Genomic DNA, 11,977 nt, shown 5'->3' with positions numbered 1-11,977 from the left:
TTTTGCAATACAAGGGGAAGAGGTGCATCCGTCTGGTATCTATGTCCCTCCCCCTCAATCGACTGGGAGGGTGGAGTAACTAATTCCGCACCGAATGAGAGTCGTGTGTGAATGGGGGTATATAGTCTCGCAGCATCCATGAATAATTACTAATGGAGTGATTGCTTTTGATGGGATCTGCATCACCTAATTGAAAATCTCTCATTATGAAATCGACTCGGAACAACTAAAAATCTATCCCAGGGATGGGGTCACCTCCCCTACCTCAATTCCGGGAATTAATCTCATTTCTTAATAACTGATGAGGCTTGCACTCACTTCCAGGAATCACTTTTTCCCGTCTATCATCGAGGATTGAGTTGCTATCCGGTTTCTTAGATTGGTAAGATGTGTAAATAGTACAAAGTTGCAGGAAAGGTGACTGAGTGGTTTAAGGTGTAGCATTGGAAATGCTATGTAGACTCTTGTTTACCGGGGGTTCGAATCCCCCCCTTTCCCCTTTGCATTCCGTCATTGACTCTGTTCCGGCACCCCAAAGAATTGCTAATCCTTTGAATGCTTCCAGTTAGTACTCCCGATTTCAAATAATAATTCCAAGAATCCCCCCCCCCGGGGGGGGGGGTATCCGAATTTCAGAATGAGGAATCCCAGACTATTAGATAATTACTTGGGGTTAGGCTTTGCGGGAGTAATACTCAACGACGAGCAATTCATTTATATCCAACCCAGTGGACTCCCGATTTGCGATTCCATTCACTAATCCTGTGGGTCTACTGTCTCCCGACGAGGAAAAAGTTGAATGATCAGGTATTTTGTCTCCCCGAGAAAATTCCATCTCTCTATTTGGTCCATTGCGAGAACCCGGTCGATTTCTCACAATAATAGTATCTTTTGGTTTGCGACGGTAACTCGGTATATCGACTATACGATCGTTCACTAGAATGTGTCTATGATTAACTAATTGCCTAGCTGCAGGAATAGTAGGAGCCATACCTGGACGAGAAACAATATTATCTGGACGCATTTCGAGTAGCTGTAATGGTACTTGACCTGTTGAACCCTTGGCTCTTCTAGCAATACGAACGTATCTAGGCAATTGTCGTTCCGTTGATCCATAATTGAAACGTAATCTCTGTTTGGCTTCCAGACGCACGCAAAATTGAGATACCTTTCTCGAAGCAGATTAATCAATAGCAATTCGTGCTTCTCTCGGATTTGATGTTTTATTTGTAAGCCCGGGTAGATCCTTGAGACGACGTATTATTTTCAGACGGGGTCCTCGATAACGAGACATAAAAACTCCTTCTTTGTAAGCATGGTAAGACCCGGAATGGACCTCTCCGTAATCGAAGTACTGGTACTATTTATAAGTGTCACCCAATTTTGTTGAACATTTGGTATTTGTAATAATCATAACATATGAATGTAGACGAACAAATACTCGAATTCCCATCGACTCTATTGGAAATGGAGGCTTCGACGCGGGGGACAAAGCCGAAGGGAGACACGGTATTGGTGCATCGACTGATACTGGGCAATATTCTGCCGGAATCGAACCGATAACCTCTGCCTTGTGAATGTGGTACTTCCGAATCCAAACCAAGCTTTCCTGGTTCTTTTGAACCCCATGGGATGGAATAGAACCCTCCTAAAGCGACAATGGTGGTTGCGCCCACGGCGCAGTCAGCCGCAAGGGTTATTCAACCACAGAGATGGGTTAGATGAGTCGATAATTCCATCTCCTACCGTATCGTATTGATTTAATTACCCCACCCGTGTATAATTCTTATGGGTACGCGAATACGGAGAAGCAGGGTATGGTCTCGCAGATATATATTCTCTGGGATCGGTGGAGTCCCTTTCTGGAGGAAATTGGGAATAGAAACAGAAAAGGGAAGAGGTTGAGAATTCGGGAATCGGGACGGGGTATATAATTTCCGCTTGACCGGAATCAAGAGACTCGTGAAATATCTCTGGAACAAATGGCATGGAACATGCAAACTCGGATGGCATGCAAAAGGATTTGATGCAATTGCAGATCCATTGCTTCGGTTTGGGACTCAAGGGGGGGGGGGGTATGGCGGAATGGTAGACGCTGCGGACTCGATTGGATTGAGCCTAGGTATGGAAACACACCGAGTGATAGCTTTCAAATTCAGGGAAACCTAGGATTATTTAGTAGGCGATCCTGAGCCAAATCTCATTTCAGAAGCAGGATTCGGATGATGAGATAGGTGCAGAGACTCGACGGAAGCTATTCCGACGAACGATCTATTAATTTCTATTATTCATTAAGCGGATAGATGTTCTCTTTCCATGGATGATTCAATCTAGAATGATCCTATAAGCGGCGAGGATCCTCTCCCAGTGCATACTCAACATCCGCACCGAGGATTGTATCAAAATCTCGAGAATCTCGGGTATTGGTGGGATCTACTCGATTATCCCCGAATCCCATCTTCTCCTGATTTCCTCTTTGTGTATGTATACTCCGTATTCGGATGAATATGGTTCGATGAATAACCATTAGTAACAGACCTTCGCGGATAGAGATGGAGTCCAACTCTACGCCGTTGATGGAAACAGCAATGCAAATTGTGGTAGAAAGAAAATCCGTTGGTCTTTGTAGGACCGTGAGGGTTCGAGTCCCTACATCCCCAGTAGAACGGGATGAAACATATTATCCAAATTGCGTAGGAGTTGTGGGAAGCATCTACCCCATGAAACAGAGAAATCCCTCCCCGTCTATTCTGGTGGATGGGATTCTTCGACCCATCAAGCGGACGAAGGGTATCGAGATACATCTCCCGAATACGTATTGATTTCCTCCACCTAAACGAGAGGGGATCCATGCTCCCGATTCATAGCTCAATCGAATCGGATTGATGTCTCGTCCCCAGCTCGAGAATATTTTTGAGTGGTTTGCGACTGAACCATTCGGCAAATCCAATGGATTGTCTGAATGGTTCGCCTGCAAGGTATAAAAAAAAAAATGGATTCGTGAGGATAGTTACTTCGATTGGACGGATAGGTAAGGGAAAGAATCAATCCACGCTGGGATATTTGTTTGGGATTATCGCGGAATCACTGGCCGGGATAGCTCAGTAGGTAGAGCAGAGGACTGAAAATCCTCGTGTCACCAGTTCAAGTCTGGTTCCTGGCATACCGATGGGAAATAATTTGATCTGATGGCTGCGGGCGAAAACCGCACTTGGAAATAGGAGAATCCAAAAAAAAAATATGGATTGCTTATTGGTCTACTGGTCGGGGTATGTATCTATACCCACACCTACATACGCTTGAACGTGCATATGTAGGTGCGGATTTCGATGCAGATACGTGGATGCGATTGATCGTACGAGAAACAAGTGTCTCAAATAAGGTAGACCAGCCTCACCTGCCGCACAAGATTAAATAGAATGATACAGAATTGGCTAGTGGGAGGATGGCTTTCAATTTTGCCTCCGTCCCAATTCGATAAGCATCCTGTAGCTCATAAAAGTCGGGTACGACATAATCCTTACGTAAAGGCCATCCCAGCCGGCTCCCAGGCATTAAGATACGTTGTAGGTGCGGATGACTCTCATAAGTGATTCCTAACATATCATAGGATTCCCGTTCCTGGAAATTGGAACTTTTCCAAACCCAACAAACGGATGGAATCCTGGGGTCTTTTCTCGGAACGAAGACTTTTGTACATACTTCTTCAGGTTGATCTGCATCGTCTCGCACCTCCGTCAGATGATACACACTAGCTAGGGATCCTCCTGGTGCTGCATCATAGGCACATTGGGAACGGGGATAATTGAAACCGCACGCATATGAAGCAACAGCTATAGAAGGCCAATCCCCTGCTTTGACCTGTGGGATCTCGACACCCCGGTAATCAGAACCTAAAGGTCTGTGGGCTAAACTATGTCTAGTCGACCAAGCGGGTAATCGACCCCGCATCTCGATGTTGGAATCGCCGTTGTTATTGATAATACTCATATTAGCTAACGTTCTATATCTCTGTGGAATATCTTCACCCGCCCGCCTCTGATACGGATTCTTCATGCATACTTTCGAATCCACTCAATCCCTTCGAGAGGATATTTGATAGGGATTTCGAAGACTGATTTGCGATTCGTTGATTGTATTCACCGGTATAGGTATTGGGTACGAAAAAAAGTCGGTGATTCAGACTAAAATATCTCTTCCGGGTTCGACAAGAAGTTCGATCCCTATAGTTTTCCTGAGCAATTCTTTTGCGGGGTTTTGTCACAGCATCAATAATAGCTTCGGGCTTGGGCGGACGACCCGGCAAATAAATGTCCACAGGAATCAATTTATCCACTCCGCGAACGGTGCTGTAAGAATCCGTACTAAACATGCCTCCCGTAATGGTACATGCCCCCATAGCAATTACATACTTTGGTTCGGGCATTTGTTCATAGAGTCTCACTAGAGACGGAGCCATCTTCATGGTGATAGTACCCGCCGTTATTATGGGATCAGCTTGTCTGGGGCTGGATCTTGGTACTAGACCGTACCGGTCGAAGTCGAAGCGTGAACCAATTAATGAGGCGAATTCAATGGAGCAGCAGCTAGTACCGTAAAGGAGTGGCCACAAACTGGAAAGTCGAGACCAATTGGAGAGATCATTCAAGTTAGTCAAAATAATCGAGTTTGATGTGTCTTGATCGGGGGAGAAGGACTCCACGGAGTTAATTAGTGGATTCCCCCCACGGGAGTCGACTCCGTTCCTCTTACCCGAATAGTTAGAAATTAGGACCATTCCAATGCTCCTTTTCACCATGCATAAATCGAACCGACAATTAATATGGATATGGGGATAGACACTTCAGTAAAAGCAAATAGACCCAATTCCCTGAAACTCATAGCCCGGGGATAGGGAGAGACCGTCTCGACGTCGGGAATAACGAATACCGGGGCAAACATATAATAACGGATCTGGAATTGGATCCAAGCCCCTCCCTTTGGTTCCATACCTGATTCATAGCTTGTTAGTTTTTCAGGCCCCTCGCGGATGGGTGCGACGGATCTGGAAACCGAAAAGGCTGTATAGGGAATAAGGATGGATACTAGTAGGAGGATCCGGAAGGAATCGTGTTTAGGAAGCAAAAACATTTACATACTCCTCCTGCTTCGGTATTTATCTTCTCACCCCACCGTGTGGGTGTAACATCTTTATGATAAGTGAAGGGGGGGGGGGTTGCTGACTCCTCGATCGTTCGATCGGGGATGAGATGCCAGACGTGGCTCACGGACATCTCATCCCAGAATGGAATCGGGATGTACACCCCCCCAGTGATGAGCCAATCGTCCCTCCGATCCAGTCCTCGGAAGATGCTGGATACCAAATGGACTTGCGAGAAGATTATTAGAAACGGGACTCCCCATCCGGAAATGAGCTCTTGGCTGGAATCCGTGAGATGAGTCAAATTGCCGGAAGAACCGGATGGGGACTATATTCTACTAAGTAGGTAGTGGGGTATGGTATGTACCTCCCTACCGAATCGATGCATAAGATTGATTTATACGGATTATCTATTATGGAAAGCAATCCGTCAATTTAGATTCTTATCTGAATTTTCTCCGATTGACCATCATTGAGGAACTTATTAATGAATAATTCCTTCTCCTTCCTGATCTTCATCCCTATCCCCTGATCGAAACGGAAGTAGTGACCCTACGATCTATATAGTTCATGCGAGTCGCGTTGAATCTGGGTAATTCTCAATTAGTTCCGCTGCGATGGGCGAGACCGGCTTATCATTAAAGATTAGGGCTATACGGATTCGAACCGTAAACATTCTCGGTAATGCAGATCGGAATATATAAATTCTTGAACTGCTTCACGAACCCAACATGCTTCTTTCGTGGCATTGGGCTCCCTCATCAACTAGTCTTCCACCGGATGGGAGGAAGAAGCCATTGTTGATGCACCATCCTTTGCTTCATTATAAATAACAAAGAAATGGTTCCGTGTGCTCGAAGAACTCGTTCCCTCCGAAGCAATCCCGAAGTCTCTCGAGAAGATTCTTAGTGTTGACACAGGTTTGCATCCCGTAGACACAAATCCACTTAATTCTAAGTGTCTCGATCGCCTAGGAAGGAGATACGATACCCTCATACACCTCAAGGTTCGTAGGACGAAGAAGAGATCTTGTTGAGGTCCTCGCATTGCCCCCACCACCCTTAGCATTAGACGTATCATCTACTGACCATATCAACCCACCGAAATCGATCCTTTTTCCGATCGATTCTTCGTCATGCTACTGTTCTTCCACATCTCCCAATAGGGTAAGACATAAGTAACTTACGCGGTATATTCCGCGTAGATCGGTTGAATAGCGACGAACCCTTCCCGAGAAGCATCGGCGCACGTGTAAACGAGGTGCTCTACCGTTGAGCTATAGCCCTGTGGCTACATTAGTATAATGCATCGGATGATCCCTGTCAAGCTGGTAACCAACCGAGAAGGAGGCGAGACTCATCTTTTGCCGTTAAAATCAAATATTTATTGATGTTCTAATTGTTTGAAATTCTCTCCCTGGGTCGGTATAATAGAGTACTACAAGCAATAGAAGCCTACTTAACTCAGTGGTTGGAGTGTCGCTTTCATACGGCGAGAGTCATTGGTTCGAATCCAATAGTAGGTAAAACTCATTAGGTACCACAATACTTGAAATGATACCTAATAAGTTCTACAAATATTTGGGATGGATACGAAGTATTACGGGACTAACAAATCATTGTGTGTCCCATCATGCTTTTCCCGTCGTTTCTCACAGGCGCAACTAAAAGTGGGAATGATTGAGTAGTATTTGAAGCCTCTAATCTCGCCTTAGCTCTTTTAAATGCTAGATTAGCTTCAATAGCTTTCCTTCTGCCTTCGGCTTGAGCTGCGTCAGCTTGAGCTGTCTGAAGAGCTTCCCGAGCCTCCTCAGGATCAATTTCGGTAGCTCGTTCTGCTTCGTTGACTGATGTTGTTACCTGATTACTGTCTACCATGGCGAAACCACCCATCAACGCCATTGCGGACCACTGTCCATCGTGACGTACCTTCGGGACTCCCATATCCAAAGCTGTAAGAAGTGGAGCGTGATTGGGCAATACACCAATCTGGCCACTACTCGTAGATGGGACGATTTCTCGAACCTCAGAATTCCAAACAGTTCGATTAGGAGCCATTACACGAAGATTCAGTACCATCCCTTTCATTGACCCTCCACTTGTAAGGTTGCAGCCTTCGTGGTGGCTTCATCGATGTTGCCAACCAGATGAAAAGCTTGTTCAGGGAGATTATCCAATTCTCCAGGAAGAATCATTTGAAATCCCTTAGTGGTTTCTGTTAAACTAACATATTTCCCTGGCGAACCAGTAAATACTTCTGCTACGAGGAAGGGTTGTGATAAGAAACGTTCTATCTTCCGAGCCCGAGCTACCGTTAGACGGTCCTCTTCTGACGATTCATCCAGTCCGGGAATAGCTATAATATCTTGCAATTCCTTATAACGCTGTAAAGTCTGTTTAACCCCTTGTGCGGTTTCGTAATGCTCTTCACCCACAATCCAGGGTTGTAACATGGTTGAAGTCGAATCCAAGGGATCTACAGCCGGATAAATACCTTTAGCTGCTAGTCCTCTCGAAAGCACAGTGGTAGCATCTGGGTGTGCAAATGTTGTAGCAGGAGCTGGGTCAGTCGAATCATCTGCAGGTACATAAACAGCTTGAATAGAAGTTATCGATCCTTCCTTGGTAGAAGTAATTCTCTCTTGTGGGGATCCCGTTTCTGTACTAAGAGTTGGTTGATGACCCACGGCGGAAGGCATTCTACCCAATAAAGCAGAAACTTCTGATCCTGCTTGGACAAAACGAAATATGTTGTCGATAGATAAAAGGACATCTTGCTTGTTCACATCTCGGAAATATTCAGCCATTGTCAGAGCAGTTGAACCAACTCTCATACGAGCTCCTGGTGGTTCATTCATCTGACCATGAACTGGAGCCACCTTCGATTCTGATATATCTTGTTCATTAATAACTTTCGATTCCTTCGTTTCCATGTAAAGATCATTACCCTCACGGGTGCGTTCCCCCACCCCACCAAATACAGATACACCTCCGTGAGCCTTGGCGATGTTGTTAATTGATTCCGTGATAGGAACCGTTTTTCCCACTCCAGCTCCTCCAAATGATCCAATCTTTCCTCCTCGACGATAGGGAGCCAAAAGATCCGCGACTTTAATCCCCGTCTCAAATATAGATAATTTAGTATCCAACTGCGTAAATGCCGGAGCGGATCTATGAATGGGGGACGTCGTACCAATATCTACGGGACCCAAGTCATCGACGGGTTCACCAGGGACATTAGAGATTCAACCAGGAGTAATTTCACCAACAGGAACACTGAGAGGAGCTCCTGTATCGACGACGCCCATACCTCTCATCAGACCATCTGTAGCACTCATAGCTACGGCTCTGACTTCATTATTACCCGGTAATTGTTGCACCTCACGAGTAACATTAATCTCTTGACCCGCCGGGTTTTTCCCCTTAACCATCGAAGAGTTGTAGATATTGGGCATTTTACCTGGAGGGAAAGACACATCCGATACTGGTCCAATGATCTGGGTAATATATCCCACATTTCTCTCCACTGATTTAGAAATTCCAAAAGCAGAAGAACTGGTTTTCGTAACTGTTTTGGTGTATTATCTTCATTTGATTGTCGAATTGGCAGAACCATCTGGCATTTCATTGCTAATTGGTTGATGGTGGGGAGTTACTAGTTCCACACCCTTCTCCCCCTTTTTCAAACATATCATTTGCTTCCTCGGAAGTCGATTCCGATCCATCCAGATGGGTGACAGGTACTGTAGGATTTGATTTCCTCCTCTCCACATATGGGTCGGAGGCAAAAGAGCGCGATACCCACGAGTTGGTCCATCTAGTTAGATGTGATTGCTACATCTCATTCGTCGAATCCCCTTTTTTCCCCCGTCTATTCGCAAAGCGAACCAGATATCGAATTCAATCCCCTTTTTTGCTTCTACTGACCAGTCTAACCACGAAAAGATTCCCGAGTCAATGTATCGAGATGTATTACGATCTAATTCTTCAAGCAATTTCCGTGCGAAACAACCAGAGTCAGTTGCATTACATGTGGGACGTATTATAAAATACTAATGTCCCATGCTTGAGGTAGAGTTTCGACAAACGTCTCGAGTCGAATCTATCAGGACCTATTCCACGCTTCACGTTGAATTCTTCCATCTATGTCGAGCAGATCTCATCCTTGCAGGATTTACTAATTGAATTGTAAGGAGGGACTCATGTCACCACAAACAGAGACTAAAACAGGTATTGGGTTCAAAGCTGGTGTTAAAGATTATCGACTAACTTACTATACTCCCGATTATGAGACCAAAGATACTGACATCTTGGCAGCCTTCCGGATGACTCCGCAACCCGGGGTACCGCCTGAGGAAGCTGGAGCTGCAGTAGCTGCAGAATCTTCCACAGGTACGTGGACCACTGTGTGGACGGATGGACTGACTAGTCTCGATCGTTACAAGGGTCGATGCTACGACATCGAACCCGTTGCTGGGGAAGAGAATCAATATATCGCATATGTAGCTTATCCTTTGGATCTATTTGAAGAGGGTTCCGTCACCAATATGTTCACTTCCATTGTAGGTAACGTATTTGGATTTAAAGCCCCACGAGCTCTACGTTTGGAGGATCTGAGAATTCCTCCTGCTTATTCCAAGACTTTCATTGGGCCGCCTCACGGTATCCAAGTCGAAAGGGATAAACTGAACAAATATGGTCGTCCCTTGCTGGGATGTACAATCAAGCCAAAATTGGGCTTATCTGCTAAAAACTATGGCAGGGCTGTTTACGAATGTCTCCGTGGCGGACTTGATTTTACGAAGGATGATGAGAACGTAAATTCTCAACCATTCATGCGTTGGAGGGACCGGTTCCTGTTTGTGGCAGAAGCTCTTTTCAAGGCTCAGGCCGAAACGGGCGAAATAAAAGGACATTATCTAAATGCCACTGCGGGTACGTGTGAGGAAATGATGAAAAGAGCAGTCTTTGCTAGAGAATCGGGAGCACCCATCGTCATGCATGATTATTTGACGGGAGGCTTCACTGCAAATACTAGCTTGGCCTTTTATTGTCGAGATAATGGGCTACTGCTTCATATCCACCGCGCGATGCATGCTGTTATCGATAGACAGAGAAATCACGGTATCCATTTTCGTGTCCTAGCCAAAGCATTGCGTATGTCCGGCGGGGATCATATCCACGCCGGGACCGTAGTGGGTAAACTGGAGGGAGAACGAGAAGTCACACTGGGTTTCGTCGATTTGCTACGCGACGATTATATCGAGAAAGACCGAAGCCGTGGTATATATTTCACTCAGGATTGGGTATCCATGCCAGGTGTATTTCCCGTAGCCTCGGGAGGTATCCATGTCTGGCATATGCCCGCTCTAACTGAAATCTTCGGAGATGATTCTGTCTCACAGTTCGGCGGAGGAACCTTGGGACACCCCTGGGGAAACGCACCAGGCGCCGTAGCTAATCGAGTTGCATTGGAGGCTTGTGTACAAGCTCGTAATGAGGGACGTGATCTTGCTCGTGAAGGTAACGAGATTATCCGCGAAGCTAGTAAGTGGAGTCCCGAATTGGCTGCTGCTTGCGAGGTATGGAAACAGATCAAATTTGAATTCGACACAATTGATACATTGTAATTTCCGTAACTATTCGGGAATCTCATTCATTCGGTAGGATTCGTGGGGCGAACAGGGAGTATAGGGAGAAGGAACATTCCCCTCCATACTCCCGATATGCCACGGATCGGAGTTGGTAGCTCAGCGGATGAGAGCACATGGTTCCGATCCATGGGGACGGGGGTTCGAATCCCCCCCAATTTGCATAGGAGAGGTGGAATACGAGCTGCAGAGACTCGAGTAGTAAGGAAATGATTCAGTGCCTCTCAGTACACGACACAACTATTTCCACGAAGTGTTATTGGATAATTATTTGTGGGGTTCTAACATATGATTGATCAAATAGATGATCAGTCAATTGCCAATTAGTTATCGGATTCGGAGTCAGTCTCGATTCGACGCCTATTCCGAACAGACGCTGATCCTGATAGTTCAGAAATGATTTCTCCATCTCTGTGTCTATCTCATTGATGAAATGAAATCTAATAGAATCGACTGTTTTTACCTCCGAAGCGAAGGAGAAGAAATGAATGAGGAAATTCCTATGTCTGTGAGAAATCGGTTCGAAGATAAACGCGAATTTGGTGGATTGATCGGGGCTTTCCTCGAAAAAGCCACAAAGGGTTACGTTTTGAGTGAGAGAGGAAGGAATAGAGACATAAGCATTGATACCGACAGGGGGTTGTGGACTCGGTGTGACAACTGCGGTAACATGCTTTACGTGAGATTCCCAAAACAAAATAAAAATATTTGTGAGGAGTGCGGCTATCACCCCCCAATGACTAGTACAGAAAGAATCGAACTTCCGATCGATCGTGACACTTGGATTCCCATGGATGAAGACATGACTGCATAAGATGTTCCAGGTTTCTCTGACGGGGATTCTCATGGAAGTCGCATCATCAACTCCCAGAAACGAACGGGTTTAACTGATGCTGTTCAGACAGGGGTGGGATGTCTAAACGGGACACCTATTGCGCTTGGTGTTACGGACTTTCAATCCACGGGGGGAAGTATGGGTTCTGTGGTAGGTGAAAAGATTACCCGCTCAATCGAATGTGCCACGGATCAATCCCTTCCACTAGTTATTATCTGTGCTTCCGGCGGAGCACGTACGCAAGAAGGGACGTTGAGTCTGATGCAGATGGCTAAGATTCCTCCCGTCCCACAAATACATCAGGTTCAGAAGGGATTATTATATATATCGGTTCCTACCTATCCAACTACGG

The 11,977-nt window shown here is 45.6% G+C and overlaps 3 non-coding genes across 3 annotated transcripts; all 3 read left to right on the top strand.

The window, feature by feature from the left end:
• The first annotated feature begins 411 nt into the window (after nucleotides 1–411).
• On the top strand, nucleotides 412–498 carry TRNAS-GGA (transfer RNA serine (anticodon GGA)). Its single transcript has one exon. It is a non-coding gene; the product is annotated as a tRNA-Ser (tRNA).
• Nucleotides 499–3,090: 2,592 nt separating this feature from the next.
• On the top strand, nucleotides 3,091–3,163 carry TRNAF-GAA (transfer RNA phenylalanine (anticodon GAA)). The gene has a single exon. It is a non-coding gene; the product is annotated as a tRNA-Phe (tRNA).
• Nucleotides 3,164–10,878: 7,715 nt separating this feature from the next.
• Nucleotides 10,879–10,952, top strand: TRNAR-CCG (transfer RNA arginine (anticodon CCG)). Its single transcript has one exon. It is a non-coding gene; the product is annotated as a tRNA-Arg (tRNA).
• The last annotated feature ends 1,025 nt before the right edge of the window (nucleotides 10,953–11,977 follow it).

This window comes from Dipteris shenzhenensis, unplaced genomic scaffold, assembly GCF_047967505.1.
Source record: "Dipteris shenzhenensis isolate YYH24624 ecotype China unplaced genomic scaffold, Dip_SZ_1.0 scaf0188, whole genome shotgun sequence".
Lineage (NCBI taxonomy): Eukaryota > Viridiplantae > Streptophyta > Polypodiopsida > Gleicheniales > Dipteridaceae > Dipteris > Dipteris shenzhenensis.
Note: the sequence above shows the minus strand (reverse complement) of the source record. Positions and strands in the feature narration are given on the sequence as shown.